The following is a 21,176-nucleotide window of genomic DNA, read 5'->3' as shown; positions in this document are numbered from 1 at the left end:
ATGGGCTGCTGCTAAAAATGCATATTTAAAGCATTGCAGCCCTGTGTCAAATTTGAAACCTTGAACCCCTCCTGTAGCCGACAAATCTGGGTGGCATTTTATTTGTCGACTACCCCACCCTCCCCTAAAAATGAAGTTTTTTTTAAATCGACTGAGATTCAGATCCATGTGTTCAATGTATAAAATTGTGGACCCACTTCCCCTCTCATTAAACGTGTCCAAAGTCAATATTAATTTATTTACCCAGTTGAAAAATTTGTCCTCAAATTCATTTAGACCAGGGTAAAAAGTCTGGTTGCCAGTTGAAAAATGAAAATAAAAAATATCCCTGGATGTCCCCTTTTGTAAATAAACTTTTTGATTCACTGATGCTTTAACCCCCCCTTTACTCCCCCAATTCTGAATCTGAATCTCAGTTTCTGCTCGAATTCTGTCGATGTAGCTATGGAGAACATTCACAGGGTCTGTTAAAATAATGCCCCTGTCAACCACGTTTTCCTCGGGAGGGTTAAAATCTACCCTATGTCTGCTACTTAGAGCAGACTCAAACAAATAAAATTCACGTAATTCCGGGGACATGACACTATTTTCATGTCCTGCACCTATTTGCACAGGACTCAATTCACTAATAGTAAAACTATCGTCAAAAATATCCCCGGAAAAATTAGATCCAACAACTCGCATTGTTGTATTACTACTACTACTACTACTATTATTAGTACTAGGTGTATCATTAAGGGGAATGGTGGGGGGTGACATAGAATTGTCAATAACACCATCCCCCGTCTGTTCAATTACATTAGATGGAGATGGCATAAAGTCTCCTAGGCTAGTTACCATGTCTTCCAGTGTGTTTGGAGACAGCTGATCGAGCCAGACTGTATTGTCCTGTGACGTAATTTCTATATGGGAACCCGGTTCAGTTGCACTACTAACATCACCTAAATGCTCACACATGAATCTATCTATCCATTCTGGATCCTCTATCATATCAAAGTCACAAGTTAAATCATCTACGCTAGCCATCTCCCCAAAAACATCATTAAGAAAACCTCTATGCCATTCCATATTGTCTAGAACTAATGCTGATGGTTCATCTCTGAACTCCACTGGTGGTGTTAGAATTGGCTCAGTATATGCTGATGTTTCATCGCCCAATGGCGGTGTTATTTCATTAATCTATAAAAAAAGGAGCTTATTTTTTATGTGAAATAACCATTATTTCATAAAGTTGAAAAATCATGTTAATTTCTAGTCATATGTTTACCTGGATGAGGGCTGGATGGTCCTTTTTAGAGCCCAGGGGGACCTTTGGGGACCGGGAGCTTCCTTCGGGTTTGGGATTGGGGGATTGGAGCCCTTTCGAGTTGGGGTAGAGGACTTCACAACGCTGTTCAAATAGAACTTGTGTATTATAACAACCCTAGAGTTTCAGCCTCAAATCCTTTTCGAAAACATCTTCTGAAATCATATTTTCAAATGTCTCTAACTGTTTCACAGAACTAAGTGCCTAAAATTTCCAAAACAGTTTCGCCCAAATAATCTCTAAACGTAATTTCTGTATGTTCCATTTGTTTTTGACATCTCTGTGCCGTCACATTTGAAATTATTAAGAATCCCTTTCTCACGTTAATATCTTCATCTCTAAGATAAAAACATCCAGTTATTTGAACCACTTTGTAACGGGCGATTCACATTCATTTTATACTTGTCTGATTAACATTCAAATTTTCAACCTTTCCGATGGCTTATTTTGATAATGGTTAAGTAGGCGCAAAGTTAACTGCAAACATATCCTAGTTTAAGAATGTTTGCTCAACAGCCAATTGTGAAATAGTGGTTTGTTTATATAGATTTTGTTTAATGAAATAATGGAATTTTGCATTAGAAAACATCTTGCTTAAAAGAGAAATTACAGGTAAGGTTTATAAATCTATAGAAAAGTATGATAATCTATTTGATACTTCTGCATTATAACCACTCTTTTATACTGCTAATTAGGTTAATGCTAATGAAAGAAAATAAAATAGGATTATTATAGAATAGTTTAGAAACAAATTTAAGTTTAGTTTTACTCATCAAAAGTTACGCGCTTGAGAAAATTTGCCTTATTTTCGAAAATACGGAAAGAAAAAAAATATGTACATTTACAAATTCAGACTGCACTTGTACATCTGAAGTCCCTGGCAAGAGGAGTGTCCTCCCAATCTTGACCAGATGAGGCTGATGCATTATATGAAAGCATCCATTCCCTCTTAAATTTTCTACCAGGTTGCATAGTGGTCTGTATAGAGCTGGCACTTGGCTTGATTGAATTTAATGGTTCGATTACTCCTGTCTCGGCAAAGCTTTTAAAAATTTACAAACGATTTAAGAATTAAAGCTTAGGTAAATAAGCTTAGGCACTTTTTCTACAAAATAAGTTTTTCAAAGAAAACTCAAGCATAGATGAAATTGTATATATGTAAGGTTAAAGCAAAAGCTTTTGAACAGTTTTTGTCCCAATCTGGCCCAGTTTGAACTTCCTGCATTCAAAATTTGGTCCAAATTAAGGATCTAGATCCACACTTCTAATCCCCCTCCCCCATCTTCTAAGAAGTAGATAGATCTCCACATACGTGACATGTGTATACAAATCAGCTAGAATAATCTTCCTCATTGAATTTGAGGATGCTCAAGGCTGTATGAATCAGGATTTTATTTCATATTTATATATTTTACTTGGTATTTGGTATTCCACTGGTAGCGTTGATTTTCACCAAAGCTGGTGTTTATAAAGGCTTTAGTAATAGCTTAAAACCATTAAAACTGGTAAAACAAGGCGAGTACATGTTCCGCACACGATGTTTGAGTTCCAATAAAACTGGTATTTTTTGTATTGTATACAGGCCTATAAAATTTGTAACACCCAGAAGGTTCCTGTATCTCATTACCCTAAATATATGCATGCTAATTCAGTTATATTGTGCCGCAAATTTTTACATGTCAATCACGTAATATCATTATTCACCGCAAGCATATAAGAAGTCGATTTACTAAATTATTAAAGTATTTTAAGAATATATATTTAAAACTTGCGTCGATAATCACAGCTAGCTCGCCAGATTCCTTCTCTCCTTCGGAATGCGGTGTGGGAGGAATTACAGTTGGTCTGGTTGCATTCAATGATTCGATTAATCCCGTCTCGGTTTTATCCTGAGTTTCATCCAATTTTGCACGTTTTTGCTGCGATGGCCGATCAACAGCATTCTAAAATAAAAATCATTTTCAGTTTTCAAACTATTTAGCTTATGAGAGGGCGCTGCCCCTTCAATATCAGTACCAAACCCCCAAAAGTTGAAAAAAATGACACAATTTAATTAGCTACTTCAATTTTTACTTATCCAGAATATTAATGGAGGGCACTGGGCCTTTCAATTCCATAGTACCAAACACAAAAAGTTGACAATTATAGATCTTTTTTTTATATGCAAAGCTTTTAAAACTTTTTATATACCTAAATTGCGAAATACTTAAAATCACAGAAAAAAGGAAGAAAAGAAGACTCCGACATAACCTAAACCAAAAAATTATTGAGTATATGAAGGGGGTCACCCTCTAGTCAATATCTCACCCCTTTACGCTAAAGTTTTTTTAGCACTTTCAAAAGAGGTATCTATTCTAATTAACCAGCCTTTGTGATTCAAGAGTTCGTGATTTTAACAAAATTCGAACTTTAGCGTAAAGAGCGACGTATTGACTAGGGGTAAACCCCTTAATACATGTGATAGAAACATATAAATATAGAAGTTTCGTTATGTAAGTTAATTCGTAAGTAAATTCATAAGTCAATTTTGAAAAAGCCATTTAGTCAACAAATTTGTAAACATGCTCTTCTTAATCAGATAGTGAGAAAACATCCCTTTTCAGGTAGAAGAACGTAGTGATTTGATTATTTTATTGGTGAAACTACTCGCCCTGTTTGAATATTAACACCTTTTTTCAGGTGGAAAGGATGAAAAGCGAAACTGACTGGTCCTGTTTTCAATATTTACCGAAATTTGAAGAAAAAAAAACAGGGACTTTTTAATTAGAATAGGAAGCTTTTTTGAAAGTGCTAACAGCTTTAGCGTAAAGAGCATGATATTGAGGAGGGGATGACCCTTCATATCCGGATTAAATCTGCCGAAACTAATATGCAAATTCTATTTTAATTTTTCATATACAATGAGCCACAATCAAAGTGAACCTGCCTCTTTTTTTTGAATATTTACTAAAATTGAAACACATGGACTGTTTAATTAACATAGGAAGCTATTTAAATGAGCTAACAGCACGGTGAAAAAAAAGCGTAAGTAAGGAAGGTAAAGGAAATTCTTCCTTAACTTAATGGCGAGACAAAAATAGATTTCTTTTTTATTATAATATAAGAAAATTTTACTCACCAGAAGTCGCTTAGAAGATTCAATATCTCTATCAATGTAAATGATTGTAAAATATAGATACTGATAGAACAAATGAACTATTCAAACTGTATAAAATTATAATTTAAAACTTGAATATATACAAAAAAATAACTGAATATATTAACACCTAAACAAGACACACTGGTTTTCTGACACGGATTTACCCTAAAAGGCGTGCATACCATATATATCATGAAGTAGAAATCTAGTCTACGTAAATTATGTAAGAAACTTGTCCTTCATAACATATTACACAGTTCCCAACTAGCATGAGGCAAGAAAAGTATAAGGCCATGTGAGAGGATACTCACTCACTTTGAAAAGGTCTATACGTCCCGGCAAATAGTATAGAAATTCCTAGGGTCGCAAACAAATTGCTATTGAGGCAAGCAAAGTATAAGGCCATGTGAGAGGGTACTCACTCTCTTTGAAAAGGTGTATACGTCCCGGCAAATAGTATAGACATTCCTAGGGGCATTATGCAAAGTATAAGGCCATGTGAGGGAGTTCTGAATCTCTGAAAAGGTGTAGAGGCGTACGCAAATAACATAGAGATTCCTAGGGGCATTATGCAAATTCAATATGTACATACTACTCATTGTTTACATATAGTATTAGTTTTAGGGAAGTATATATCCATTTTTTTGGGGGGATTGTGTTTGGGCTGGATTTCTAAGGGGGGAATCTTCCTTAGGGAGGGAAATTTCTGATGAGTGAATATTCTAGGGGAAATGTTACCCTGGGGGGTTTTGACAGAATTACTATACGAAATTCTTTTCAATTGTCTTGCATTCTATTTGCCAAATTTTATATATGGAGATGTTCCGGGGGGATTATCCGGGGGCTTTTTTCCGCTTGTTTTGTTTTCTGAGAAATAATTTTCAAGGAAGGGGGCATTTCTGGAGTGACCGAGAAATCGAGCATAGATTAAAGTCTTATTCCAATGAAAAATCTGATGTCAATCAAATGTCAATCTGAGTAAGGTATTGTTGAAAGGTCTATTATGAGCACAAGCTAAAAAAAAAAAAAAAAAAAAAAATCCAATGTAAAAAGAAAATAATGAAAAATAGTTTATTTGTAGACACTTCCTTTTTTTTCATTATCTCCTATTTACATTGTTATCATCATTTTTTTAAACCCATCAACGCATATATGCCATTTCTGCTGTATGCATTTATATATTAAATATTCATACCGTTGGTCGTAGACAGAAACACTCCTGGAGAAGGGGTTGAGAGTCTTTCTGGGAAGGAGGGTTAAAAAAAAAATTTATTGTATGCACCCAAATACCAGTATTTAACAATAGATAGTATTTTCTCAAAACAACTTGCAGAGTGAGGACTGTACAACGTAGGGTGAGGACAATCTTATGAGGGTGCTTGTTGCTTTATCAGCCCAAACACATACATGTTTATATTTGTTTTAATGTCACATGCTTCATTTCAAATTTATATCCCTAATATGTTCTGGTCAATTCTTAAATAGATAACAATAGCTCAAAGGATGAATTACAAATAAGATAATAAACAAATAGATGTGTTTTTTTTTATTTCTATACATCTGCAATAGGGTGCCTCTGGGGGGGGAGAAGGACTTACGTAATTTTACCCTTTATAAAATATCAGAAATCACACTAAAAGATACCTCTTTGTCAACACAGCTTATTAAATATCTTTATCTCTAAGGAGAATTTCAGGGTGAATTGGCTATAAGCAATTTGACACAGAGGAGGGGGGATTCTGAGCGAGGAAGGAACTTTCTGGAGGGACGGGGTGAGTTCAATTTACATTGGATGTAATTTCCATGGACGAGTTCCATGAGGGCGAGGGGTCTATTTCATAGAGGGTGAGCCAAATTTACCGCCATTATTTGAAAAACGAACAGAAATTATGCCATATATGAAGGGTTGTCCCCTCCCCCACCATACCTTATTCTTTACGCTAAAGTTTGACTGTTTACTAAAATTGAAAAACAGGAACTGTTTAATTAGAATAGGATGCTTTTTTAAAAGTGCTAACAGCTTTAGCGTAAAGAGCATGGTATTGAGGAGGAGGCGACCCTTCATATCCGATATAAATCTGCCAAAATATTATACAAGTAGTATTTTAATTTTTCATGCACGGTGAGCCACAATCGAACCTACATCGAACCTAAATTTAAAAAAAAAAAAAAAAAACTTAAGCGTAAAGAGCGAGGCATTGAGGAGGGGACAGTCCTTTTCATATACGGAATAATTGCTGTTCGTTTTAAGTTTTAATGCCGCTCCTTACTTTCAGTTAATAATTTTTTTTCAATTTAATTCCACAAAGACGATACTTTTGTAAACATATGAAGAACCGTGTATATTGCAATTGTATCTGTCTGGTTTATATGCAAAGTAAATACATTCTAAGACCACTCTGGCTATACATGACAAATGAAACTCAGAGAGGAAAGAAAAAAAAATAAAATGAAAAATAAAAAAAGGTGAAAAAACGAGGATTTTGTCAGCCAGTGGTGAACTATGAAGAATAATAAATACGCATATATTTCGACAAGGACCTCCGCCAAGTCGTCCTCAATGCTAAACAAAAAAAGAAAAAGAAACCAACAAAAATCGAACCTTTCGAATTTTACTTGCCAACGACAGAACAGAAACTAAACAAGAACCAGGTTGAAATCAATGAAAAAGGAATTTACCAAGATGATTAGGCAATAATCCTTAGTTTTGCTATAGCTTTGGCTGGCCTAAAAATTCGTTCATCATTTGATGTGCAAATAGGTTCTTTCAAGTTATACCGGGTGAAAATATTGATTGAGTCCTTCAAAATTAAACTGTCGTAAATTGGGCTTAATGAAATATCACCAGTATCTCTATTTATTGCTAAATTTCGGTTCATGTATTTTTTTTTATCTCAATTACCTCTTTAAAAGTTTGTGGTAGGCCATTTACAGTAGATATTAAGGATGCCTCGTCAAAAAGAACCAGATGGGTCGGATTTACGAAAATATGCGAAGCCAATGTCGAATCAAAGTTTTCATTGTTATTTTTCGGTCTCAGAGCCTTATCTATTGAATTTTTTTCGGTGTGACACATACATTTTCGGGAAATCCACGAAAGTTAATGTATGGTGCAAGCCCTGCTTGATTTTTCATCAGGAAAATCGAAATACTTAACCACACAAGAAAAGAAAAGCTCTGACTTTGCTGGACGACGTAATAAAGAATTGCCGCAAAATTAATTCAAAGTCAACCGAACGCCACCACCTCTGCCAGTGGCGGCGTGCGTGCGGCGTGCCGGCAGCGGTCAATTGTGACTCTCATTGGCGGTATTCGGTCGATGTGCGGGCGTGGCACCGGTGTCCAAACTGAACCCTCGTTCAACTCAACCACCGTACTTATATTGGGTAAAACACTGGTTAGAATCTTTACATGTTCAACCTTGTTAGAATTGTTTGCTTTTTAAAGTCTTGATATAAATGACTAACAACCTTGTTGTTAGTATTAGTAGATATAAATGACTGTCAAGATGATTTATAAAAATGTTCTGTTTTGTTGTCTAAAAAACAGAAAATAGGACGTTATAAACTCTTAAAGCCAGATTTATTTGTCTTTTTTTATGTCTGTTAATGGGGTTCCCTTTGCCCAGTCACTGTCTACGGGTCTAAGCGTTTACCCCCCTCCCCCGTGGAAAATAACCCCTCCTCCACCCACGGAAACCCCTCACCTGAAAAATACCCCGCTCGTGAAAAATTATGGTTTTCAAAATTAAAATATCTTATTTGAGTTGTGTTATTTTTTAGTTTGATTAAGAAATGCTAAGGGAAGTGAAAAAGAGGAATATATGTGTAAACCCCCCCCCCCCTCCGTGCACAAAATTCTTGCTCGTGGAAAATCTTCTAGAAAACCCCCACGTAAAAAAGTCCGCATGTTTCAAAATGACCAATACTATCTTTAAGCAATAGACAAATAACAAAACTAAAAAATGAACTGAAACTTCTGCAATGGGGTTATTTGATTGTTTTGTAGCTAAGGAAGGAGGGAGATACCTCAAAGGGTGCATTTTGATGCCAAAACATCTTAGCTCTCATTGAGCCTTCAGATAAACACAAAATTAGCTCTAAGGGAGAGACTACATGAGGATGGAGGGAGAAATTGTTTGACAATCCCCAGGCATTTCTAGTCTTTTTATACTCCGAAAGTGATTGGAAACTAACCAGCCACGAGGGATATTTTTTGGGGGGAGATTTTTTGGGGGGCCGACAAAAACGCTATTTTCTCTTTGTGTTTGGAAACTGGTGATTTGAATTTTTTTTTCTTACATGAATCAGACCTTCCTGAACGTTGAGTAATAAAAATCTGTATTAAAAAGGGCGGCCGGCGTTTACCTCCCCGCGGAAAATACCCGTGAAAAATAAGGCATTCCAAATTTGAGAATTTTATTTAGTATTTCATTTTTTTAATTTTCGTAGCGGGAAGGAATTTTGGTAAATGTGTATTATGCGCCGCTCACTCAAGTTTATGCTGCGTAAAATTTGAGAAGGAAGTCGGAGGAGGGGTTTACGTGGGAGGATCTTTCCATGGAGGATGTTTCCTTGGGGGAAGGGACATTTCTATTAAGGGATACCGGATTTCCCAAAATCATTTAAAAAACGATCAGAAATTAAATAAAAAATATTTTTTTCAACTGACAGTAAAGAGCAACATTAAAACTTAAAAAAAAAGAAATTATTACGTATATGAGGGGGTTCGCCCCCCTAGTCAATACCTCGCTCTTTACGCTAAAGTTTTTTTTAGTACTTTCAAAAGAGCTATCTATTCTAATTAACCAGCCTTTGTGATTCAAGGGTTTGTGATTCGAACAAAATTCGAACTTTAGCGTAAAGATCGAGGTATTGACTAGGGGGCGAACCCACTCATACACGTAATAATTTCTGTTCGTTTTAAGTTTTAATGTTGCTCCTAACTTTCAGTTGAAAAAAACTTTTTTTTATTAAATCTTCATAAAAAGCGCAGAATAATTGTACCTAATTTACCCCCCCCCCCAAATGTGCAAAAATATAGCCCAAATTTGTTTCTAAAGTAATGAAGAAATACGTTTGTTCTCGAGTTTTAAACATCCTAATCTTAAGTTAGTGGCGTATAACACACAAGTGTCAAATTTTTTCATGGAGAGAGAACTTTAACGCAAAGAGCGAGGTCTTGAGGAGGAGGCAACCCCTTTCACCAGTTGAATTTTTTTTTATTTAATTACTTACAGATAGTATTTGTTAATGGGAAACATAACTTCTTAAAGAAAGTAAAGAGCCTCATTAAACCAAAAATGAGTAGAAATGAAGTAAAATAATCTTCAAAGCAAAAACTATGGAGTATATTAGAAAAAAAAATTAAAAGATATAAAATATTTTTATACGAAAAAGACTATATCAATAAAAAATGAACGGAAATTGATATAAAAAACTTTCAACAAAACAACTTTGTCAAGGAATAGTAAACAGCCTCATTAAGCCAAAAATGAGTAAAAATAAATTCACATAATTTTCCGAGCGTAAAACTACCACAAATCACCACAAATAAATGAACTGAACCCAAAGCAAACAGAAATAACAATAAATAACCTATTCAAACTGAAAATAGCAACAATTAGCATGAGTAGGGCTGACAACCTCCCCACCTCCTAAAGACCAGAACATAAATTGCACTTTACTGAAAACAGAATACATTTTAAATGTTTTCATTTTTTTGTTTACTTTAACAAATAAAGAAGTATTAAGACAGAGAATATGTATTAAACTGACAATACACGGTTTTTTAGTTTTTTTAAAAGTAAAGTACAAATTATTTTCTGGTCTGAAGAAGACATGGGTGTTGTCAGCCATACTCCTTTTACTTTTTGCTCGTTTTGAGTTTGACTATTTGCTATCTATTGTAATTACTGTTAGTTTTGGGTTTAATTTATTTGTAAATGGTGATTTCTGGTAATTTTACACTTGGAAGATAAGAAAAACAAACTCGTTGAATTTGAAACCACTTTTGTCCGTAAAAACTTAAACAATTTAGGATTTCTTGGTTTCCAAAGCCAACTATCAAACAGTTCGTGGTAATGAACTGTATGTAAGGAGCGGCTCAATGGTAACCGAAACTCTAAAACACATAATTTTGATACCAATAGATACATCAAAATAATCAGATTTTAATTCTGATTTCAAATATATAAGTTAAATCAAGTTTAATCTTACCTATCAAAAGTTACGTGCCTAAAAATTTTGTCTGATTTTAGAAAAAAGGGACAAAGCCCCCTAAAAGCTATAGAACCTTAATGAAAATCACATCATCACATTCAGCGTATAAGAGAACCCTACTGTAGAGGTTTCAAGCAACTATCTACAAAAATATGGAATTTTGCAAATTTTGCCAGAAGAAAGATCACGGATGCGTGTTTATTTATTATTTTTTTTTCCAGGGGTGATAGTATCAACCCAGTGGTCCTAGAATTTCGTAGGAGGGCTCATTGGATTTCCCATCATTATTAAAGAAAAAGATCAAAAATTAAATAAAAAAACAAGTTTTCAACTCTTTAAGCCAAAGATTTTTTAGTACTTTCATAAGAGCTATTTATTCTAATTAACAGCCTTTGTGATTAAGAGGTCATTTTTAAGAATTGGTAAAAAAAATTCGAACTTTAGCTTAAAGAGCAAGGCGAACCCCTAATATACGTATTAAAAATCTATGAATAGAGAAGTTCGTTACGTAAGTTAATTCGTAAGTTCCGTACTAATAAAACGTTCGCAAATGAAATTAAACAAGTTTCGAGAAAGCCATTTAACCAAATAAAATTAAAACTAATATTCATTTTTTTTTAATTGTTCGTGTACGGTGAGCCAAAATCAAAACCTGCATTAATTCAAAAACGATCAACAATTAAATAAAAAACATAAGTTTTTTTTAACTGAAAGTAAGGAACGACGTTAAAACTTAAAACGAACATAAATTATCCCATATTTGAAAGGGGCCGTCCCCTCCTCAACGCCTCGCTCTTTACACTAAAGTTTGACTTTCTCACAACTCTATTTTTTTTAAACAATCAAAAACTTTAGCGTAAAGAGTGAGGCACTGAGGAGGGGACAGCCCCTCTCAAATACGGGATACTTTCTGTTTGTTTTAGGTTTTAACAACGTTCCTTACTTTCAGTTAAAAAAAAATTGTTTTTTTTATTTAATCCTTTCAAAGGATAGCCAAACCTTCTTAATCTTTTTGGTGCGATATGTTTTAGCTTAATTTTGATGATTTTTTGCCTATATTTTTTTCTTCTTTTTTTAATTTGGCACCCGCTACTGCCAAAAATTGCAGAAGCTCATATGGAAGTCTTTTCAACACAAATACATTTGTGTTTTTTTTTCTTCTATCTTTTTTAAAAGATATTTCTGGTATGTAATTTCTCTTTTTCCCGTTCCTTAGCACTTTGCAGCGAAACTAAAAAAAAACACTCAAATAAAAATTTCAAATTCAGAAACCTTATTTTCCACTGATGGGGAGAATATTTTCCGCGAGGGTTTGTTTCCGAGGAGGGGGTATTTTCCGCAGGGGTTACTTTCCGTGGGAGGACATTTTCCGGGGGGGGGGGGTTAAACACCCTCTATTCGCTACTTTCATTTATGTTATTTTACTGTGTTCATTGCCATATATTTGGCTTTAAAATACAATTATTTATCTATCTATCTAATATTCCGAATAATTGAACCAAACACATTTTGCATGCCGACCCGCTCTGCTTTACCCCCCCCCCCCTAATGGGCAAATCTATAGCACAGATCTATTTCTAAAGTAACAAAGAAACTAACAAAAAAAACTGTTGTGTTCTCGAATTTTACAAAGCGCAAACTTCAGAGAGTGGTGCATTATACACAAGTACCTAAATTCCTTCCCCCCGAGGAAATTAAAAAAAATGAATCCTCGAATTTGGAAAGCCTTATTTTCCACGGGGGGTATTTTCTGGGGGGGGGTTATTCTTCGGGGGAGTAATCGCCGGGGGAGGTGGTAAACGCCTAGAACCGTTGAAAATACCGGAACTTTGAGAATTTAGATAACAAAAAACTCGTTTTTTGTTGCGCTTTCTTTTAATTAATGAAAAAAAAATCTTTCGAAAAACAATTTTTCAAAGAAAAGTAAAGAGCCGTATTAAACCAAAGACTATCATAAATAAATTCCTATAATAATTCGAACCTAAAATAATCAGAAATTACTACAAAAAAAGAAAAATGAAACACAAAACGAACAGAAGTTAAAACAAACAATGATAGAAAACATGGGGTTTCGGGGGAAAAAACGTGAGGCATGCAAAAAAGTGGTTTTCCTTGTTGTGCAAGGAAGGGGGCTCTAATTTCCTTATTCTAGGTTTTTGACCATACTGACTCCAACGGTATACTTTTCATTTTGATCTGATGTCATTTAAGAGGGGCTTCAGGATTTTTTTTTTAATCACCTTAGATTTCTTTTCGAAAAAATAAATAAAAAAAAAACAAGTTTTTTTTTAACTGAAAGTAAATAACGACGTTAAAACTTAAATCGAACAGAAATTATTCTGTATATGAAAGGGGCTGTCCCCTCCTCAACGCCTCGCTCTTTACGCTAAAGTTTGATTTTCTCACAACTCTATTTTTTTCAAACAATAAAAAACTTTAGCGAAAAGAGCGAGGCGTTGAGGAGGGGACATCCCCTTTCATATACGGAATAATTTCTGTTCGTTTTAAGTTTTAACGTCGTTCCTTACTTTCAGTTCAAAAAACTTGTTTTTTTATTTAATTTTTGAACGTTTTTGAAGTAATGCAGGTTTTGATATTGGCTCACCTTACATGAATAATCAAAACAGCATCTGCATATTAATTTTACTTTTATTTGGTTAAATGGGTTTCTCGAAACTTGTTTAATTTTATTTACGAACGTTTTTAATAGTAATAAATATACGTAACTTACGAATTAACTTACGTAACGAACTTCTATATTCATAGATTTTTAATAGGTATATTAAGGGGTTCGCCCCCTGGTCAATACCTTGCTCTTTCGGCTAAAGTTAAAATTTTATTCCAATTCTTTAAAAATAGCCCCTTAATCACAAAGGCCGTTAATTAGAATAAACAGCTCTTATGAAAGTACAAAAAAATATTTGGCTTAAAGATTGAGGTATTGACTAGGAAGTGAACCCTATCATATACGTAATATTTTCTGTTCGTTTTAAGTTTTAATGTTGGTCCTTACTTTCAGTTAGAAAAACCTTTTTTTTATTTATGTAATTTCTGATCTTTTTCTTTAATAAATATGGGAAATCCGGCGCCCCCTTTATAGCAATGTCCCTTTCCCCATGAAACTTCCTTCATGGATAGATCCTCCTATATAACCCCCCACCCACCCACTCCCCACCTACCAGAAAAAATCCCCCTGAAAACGTCTGTATACTTCCCAATAAACCCCAATACATAGCCCAAATTTGTTTCTAAAGTAATGAAGAAATACGTTTGTTCTCGAGTTTTAAACATCCTAATCTTAAGTTAGTGGCGTATAACACACAAGTGTCAAATTTTTTCATGGAGAGAGAACTTTAACGTAAAGAGCAATGTCTTGAGGAGGAGGCAACCTCTTTCATATATGTAATAATTTCAGTTCATTTTAAGGTTTGATGTTGCTCCTCACTTTCAGTTTAATTTTTTTATTTAATTAATTACAAATAGTATTTGTTAATGGAAAACATAAGTACTTAAAGAAAAGTAAAGAGCCTCATTAAACCAAAAATGAGTAGAAATGAAGTAAAATAATAATGCTACTATATGAGAATGAATAATGAAGTAATGCTACTATGTGTTAGCATTGGGTGAAGTTCATAACTTTGCATCGTGACACTCCGCCCATCTCATTTCGCACAACTTCACAAGCTTCCTCACAGGACTATTGGGATAAAACGACAGCGACAGCTCCTACAAACATATTCTTTCGTTTTGGCGAGGATGATAAAAATGATATAATCAGCTGTATAGTAGCAAAGGTTGACCTAACAAGTCCTACCGTACTAGTTTTACATAAAGCCAAATTTAAGTTGTGAGATGCGCAGTGGGTGCAGATCACATGCGGATATTTTTTCCTAATTTCTGCCTGTGCACCAGAATAGCAGCCTGACATGTTGCTGGTCCCATCAAAACCAACCCCCACGCATTTCTCCATTTTTAAGCCGAACGCAATGCATTGGCCGCTGATTTGTTTCGCTACTGCAGAGCCGGTGAGATTTCCGCAAACAGAAAACCCGAGAAACCGCTCTTCAAGTAAAATACGAGTTTCATATTAGTATCTGACTACAAGAACTAATTAGGCTTATCAGCATGTATATCAATAACTGCACAACGAACCTGAAGAATCCTTTGACGCTATATACTGATGACTGCAAGCTCCTAGGACTGGCCCAGAACGACCTAAATCTATCAACTATACAAGAAGATCTGAACAAACTATCTAGATGGTCATTGGATTGATGTCTACAGTTCAATGCCTTAAAATGTAAAGTTCTACATCTTGGACGCAATAATCCAAAACTTGCATATCACATACGAGACGCCCAGCTTGAGGCAGTCAGTGAGGAGAAGGACCTGGGGGTTATTGTTGACAATGAGCTGAAGTTTCACTGCCACACACGAGCTCAAGTTGCAAAAGCAAACCAAGCCCTTGGCCTCATAAAGGGAACATTTACCACCAGGAAGTCGGGAGTGATTACGAAACTGTACAAGCCATGGTCCGTCCTCACCTGGAATTTGGCATGACCCTAGCCTCTCCGTACTATAAGATGGATGTGAAAGCACTTGAGAGTGTCCAAATAAAAGCAACTAAGCTTATCTCTGCATTCCGAGAAAAATCTTACGAGGAACGTCTCACCTTACTCAAACTCCCTACCTTAGTATACCGTAGGAAAAGAGGAGACGTAATAGCAACTTGTAAGTTGCTACAAAATGACCTATTAAGTCACATCTTTTCCCCGTCCTTCTCAAGTACCACAAGAGGACACACCAAGAAGCTGAAGGCCCCCCGTTGCATCAAGCGAGAGCGCCAACAGTTCTTCTCAGTCCGTTCTCTCCTACTCTGGAACAGCCTATCCAAAGCCACCGTCCAATCTAAAACTCTAGATGCCTTCAAGAAAGGAGTTGATCAAGACTGGGCCAACGCCGAATGGAGGCTGAACTGGGATGTCAAATCATAACCTTGAAACACCACCAGCGAAATTTCTACAGGAGGCTCAAAACCACCTTATCTCGCTGGACATGCCATTTAAGGTAATTTAAGGTAATTTTCTTTCTTTCCTCTCACGTGACCTTTTGGTTTCAATGCTTAGCTTACACTGGAATTATAGCAGCGTCTGAAACTGAATGAACTATCGCCTCTTAGTCCGATTCATTATCGCAATTCATTCACTGCAGAGAAGATAGTGCTTATAGCTGCAGGGGTTAAATAGTTAGAAAAATTTCTTGACATCTTGTTTGATTACAGGAGGCGATTGCATGTTTGATGATAAAATAATGATATAAGCTTGCTGGAGAAATGGATAGCCATTTAACAAGAAATGAAAAAAAGAACAGGTGTTGCAAATAACTTAAAAGCGTGAATATTTTGGAACTTACTATATTGGCACTTAAAAAAAAGAAGAAAAGAATTTTCTTTTGGAGGGGGGGGGGCGGGCCACTCCCCCCCCCCTCGGATACGCTACTGTCCGCCTCCTACCCTATTGACTCCAAAGGCAAAGGGGGTCACTCTTTTTCGTGACTAGTCTGTCTACACTGTCCAAAAAATAACGCTGTAGCCTCTGTAACAACAAGTTAGTCTTTCTAAGTCAAACCAAAACAGGTTCCAAGAATCTCAATTATAATAAAAATGCTGAGAACCGTATACTCACAGGTATTGGTAGCGTTCAGGATACGGAAGCAAGAAAAGGGACTTTAGAGACCTTTATCAATTTAAGGAACCAAAAGGGACCTTCTAGTTTATGATTTGTGCAGTGTATATCCCTCCAGAATCAATTAGTTATAGTTGGTAGGAGGATACGTTAGACATTTTGTGTTAAGAGGCGTTTAAGTATAAGATGCTGTATAAAGATTACAATTGTATATTTTTAAGGTGACTTCAATGCACACACAAGCGAGATTTTGGGGACCTGGATAGGTTCTTCGCAAACTGAATAAGAGGATGATGGTATGAATGATGAGAATATGCAAGGAGATTTGAAGATGTATGGAAAACAACAAGTGAGGACCGGTCAAGGTGGAAAAATAATTGGGGAACTAAACTTTTAGATTTTTGTGGAATTAAGAAGTTAGAAATTTTAAACAGGTGGTTGGGAAAAGATAAAGAAGGGGTGATTTTACAGGTTTTGGGGTTGATGGTCCCAGTGTTATTGATTATATTTTAGTTGATTTCAGCCTTTGGGTAACATGTGGGGCCTTTGGAGTGTTGGGAGTTGTGGGGTCTGGTCATCAGCCTATTATAGCAGATATATGGGTTGATAGGGCTATATAAAGCAATGACAGGAATATTTATGATAGTATTAGATCTAATTACATTAAGAATAAAATTGAGGTAGATGAAATTGGGGAGGATAAGGTGGTTAAATGTCTAGAGGAGAGTGTAGTTGAGAGGAATTTGGAGGAAACTAAAAGAATCATAGAGAATGGCCAAGTAGATAAAAATTTAGGACAACAATACCAGATAATAGGTAGTTTAGAGACTAATAATTTAGCAAATGGAGGAATGGCAAAAAAATTAAAAGAAGTGGTGGGAGCACTAAGAAAGCTGAAAAAGAATAACGAGGAATCTGTTCTTCTGATGTATTGACAGAAGCACAGGGAATACAAATAGACACTTCAAAGTAAGAAGAGGGAACAAGATAAAGTCAAGATCTTAGAAATTGAGAAATGTTTTGTAACAAAGAAAAAAAAAATTCTGGCAACTAGTAAGGGGATTTATTAACCCTCCTACTACAGAGCAAATACTGGGAGCTGATACCTGGCCCAAATACCTTGAATCATTGGATAGCATAAAGGATTGTGGACTGGAGGATTTATCACAGAGTTTAAGCTAACAGGTGTGCTACCCACCGAGAGAGGAGGATTACAAACTTATCTCACCATTGACACATTAGTAGATTGGTAAAGCCCTGAAGTCTATGAAGGGAGGATTGACAGCGGGACAGATGGCATCCCAAGGAAAATTTGGAAGTGGGGAAAAACATATTTTGCTGCAATTTTAATTAGTTCATTTTCAGCTTTGGTAACTTTATGTAAGTGGCATGAAGAGTGGGGTTTGTCAGTTATGACATCAATATTTAAGAAGGGGGATAGGTCTCATCATAATAATTATCAAGGAATTCATTTAGGAAATAGTTTACCCCCCCCCCCGGCTGAATGATGTTGCCTTATTTTATATTGTTTTTTCTGATATTTCTATTATATAGCATTAAAGTGCCAATTAGACAAGGTTTGCCCTCCCCTGGAATTATGCTTATGGGCACCCATGCTCAGGTAGGAGGTGGCCATACTAAAAGAGTGTATTAGATCCATGTGGACTAAGCCATATATATGGGGGGGGGGGGGTTGTCCAGGGCTTTAAGATATGGGGGACCAAGTAAGTGGATTTGTTGAAAGGATTTTACAAGACCAAAAAATAGGCTATAAGCATGGCAGGCCCAGCATTCACTTTCGAATTCACTGGGTCATTATTGTCAGTTGAAGGAGATTTGGGGTGAAGTTTGACTTTTTAAGGTGGCTTTGAACAAAAATGAAATAAAGTTATTGATTGAAATGAGGGCTGATAGTTTGCCACTGGGACAAAGAAGACAGTCAATTGGGAGGGAAAGGTCAAAGGCTAGTCCTTATTACTGTCTTATGTGTGGAGGTTTAGATGAGAGTGTATATCTCGAACTTTGAAAGAGGTTCATGCGGAGCTTGCCCTCCCCCTAGCAAAACTGTTCCAGAAGTCTCTTGACACGAAACAAGTCCCTCAAGATTGGAGAAATGCGAATATTACACCTGTTCACAAGGGTGGTAGCAGGAACTGTGCTGCCAATTACCGACCAATTAGCATCACCTCAACAGTCAGTAAAATCCTCGAAGGAATTGCAAACACTGCTGTTATGAAACACCTGATTGACAATAAACTACTTACCAATAAACAACATGGATTCAGATCTGGACCCTTGGTTGAGACAAATCTTATTGACGCATATGAATGTGTCACCGAACTGCTAGACCAGGATATCCCTGTTGATATGATTTTATTAGACTTTGCAAAGGCTTTTGACAAAGTTTGCCATCGTCATTTGAGGGCTAAACTTTTAGCTACTGGGATACATGTGGAGATTGTTAAATGGGTGATGCAGTTCCTCTCAGGAAAAAAGCAGAGTTAGAGTGTTTGGGGATAACTGGCAAGACTTTTTCTCTGAAGTTGCTGGAGTTGATAGTGGCGTGCCCCAGAGAATAATCTTGGGCCCAAAACTTTTCAATATTTACATTAATGATTCTCCACAGGCTGTAAAAAATAAGATGAGCCTCTATGCTGATGATGCAAAGCTTATTGTACCCATAGAGTTAACAGCGACTCGAGCCACTAGACAGGGAGACGCGAATGCACTTTCACTTTGGGCCTCCCAATGGACGCTTGAGTTTAACATCCAGAAGCGCAAGGTGGTATATGTCGGGACAAAGAATGAGACGTGGCAGTACCATATGAGTGGGGGGATGGCTCTAGACAATCGATTGGTTCCTTGGTAGCTGAAAGAGATTTGGGAATAGTTGTCGATGAAGAATTAAAATTCAACAAACACACCCAAACAGCGGTTGCCAAAGCATCTCAGACCCTCAGAATAATTAAGCATACAGTAAATAGCAGATCATCTAAAGTTATGACGAAGCTGTACAAGGGTCTTGTACGACCATTGCTGGATTTTGGGATGTGTGTTGCCACGCCTCTGAATAAGAGAGACCAAGAGAAAATAGAATCTGTTCAAAGGCACTCAGCCAAAGCTATTGATGGATGCAAGAACCTTGACTATCCATCCAGCCTGAACAAACTACAGCTCCCTACACTCGTCTACAAATAGCAGAGGGGTGATGTCATTATGGCTTACAAGCTACTGCATGCTGATTCCTCTTCTCAGAGTCCTTTACAACTTGACGAATCATTCATGACTAGAGGACATAGTAAGAAGCTACTCAGGAAGAGAGCTCACAGCAGACTCCACAACCACTTCTTTTCCAATAGAGTGGTGGGCCTCTGCAACAGTATTTCCAGTGCAGATGTCACTACTCCCTCTGTCAATGCATTCAAGATTGCCATTGATGAAAATTGGTCCACCAAACCATGGAAAACAGAGTGGGACGCCGCCGAACCAGTGACTCCCCATCATCACTGATCAGTGACTCTACAGGATCTTTCCTTATTTTGCTGGACAATGCGATTTAAGGTAATTTAAGGTAATATCACTTGATGTGTGAATGTGAGGAGCAGAGTGATTGCAGACTTGAAGCAATTGGTAGGAGGGACTATGGTTATGAGTGGTTGGTGATAGTGTGTGCAGATGAGTGTCTTATGGGTGTCAGAAGCTTGTCACAATTCCTTTGTCTCACAATGAATCATAGAATTAGATTTCTGTAGTATTATGTTAGGATTTGTGCAGTTTCTTTGTAATTGTTCTTTCTATACATTTTTGCCATGGCCTATGGGCTTTTAGTGCAAATAAATTCTATTATAAAGCAGTACTTGTAATAAACTTAATTTGATGCAAGGCATGCTAAGATTGCTCCATTATATAGCAGAAGTATACCCCTAATAGGTCCGAAAACAGTGTTTATTTTACTTTCAAGTTATGTAAGACAGACTATGATCTGATGAAGCTTACCATAAATTCCTTTCAGAACTGAACTTGGGACACCCACATAAGTAATTAGAATAATAGTTAGACAGCAGTAATTTTTTTTAAGGGGAGAGAAGAAAGAGAAACAGTTAAATTCTAGTTAAGGGATTCTTACAACCTTGGATAATTTTTGAATTAGGTGAATGAAACTTTCAGAATTGAATCCAAAGCCAAATATGTACCATAGGAAGCATATCCATCTGGAGAGGGAGGGCAGCTGACTGAGTGAGGTCACTGGAGGGAAGTACCACAGCTTGGAAGTTGCTCACCTAGACCAAATTTTTCACTTTGATTTGGCTTTTTTGCTTATATTGGAGTTGGAAGGGAGAGGGGCGGCCGTAATTAATTTGACTCTGGGTACTTCAAACCCTAAGAACAGCTCTGCTGGGAAAGTATTGCCAAGCTACCCCTTTCTCGGGATAGGGCTTAGAAGATTGCATTTATGAGTTATGACAGAATCTGTCTTAATTCTGACAAACACTATTTTAGCTATATTTTTAGTTTTCAATGTTTTCCTTTCTGTTTGTAAATACAGTTCATACTATCTTAGAAGAGTTTTAAGCAATATCTCAGTAGAATTTTAAGCAATATAAAAATTTTTATCTTAAAAATAGAAGTAGACTTGCATATCTAGAGAATTTGGGTATTTTCCCATTATGCAGACACCTTGGGTTAACCACTATAAAGTAGACAAGGATAGTATAGTTTTCATTGCATATACGATATTAAACTGTGGTGTTTTTGGGGTTTAGGAGGGGGGGGGAATGTACCTAGGTTAGGTTGCGTATTGAATATATACAATGCTTCTTCCCCCT

General features: G+C 36.3%; 1 protein-coding gene across 1 annotated transcript in view; it reads left to right on the top strand.

Annotated features, from left to right (window-relative positions):
* LOC148947612 (uncharacterized) overlaps positions 1 to 21,176 on the top strand; it is a 103,994-nt gene that overhangs the window by 57,627 nt on the left and 25,191 nt on the right. The window lies entirely within an intron of this gene.

The sequence above is a fragment of the Artemia sp. Qi Xiang Cuo genome, chromosome 10 (genome assembly GCF_049724085.1).
Source record: "Artemia sp. Qi Xiang Cuo chromosome 10, ASM4972408v1, whole genome shotgun sequence".
Classification (NCBI taxonomy): domain Eukaryota; kingdom Metazoa; phylum Arthropoda; class Branchiopoda; order Anostraca; family Artemiidae; genus Artemia; species Artemia sp. Qi Xiang Cuo.
Note: the sequence above shows the minus strand (reverse complement) of the source record. Positions and strands in the feature narration are given on the sequence as shown.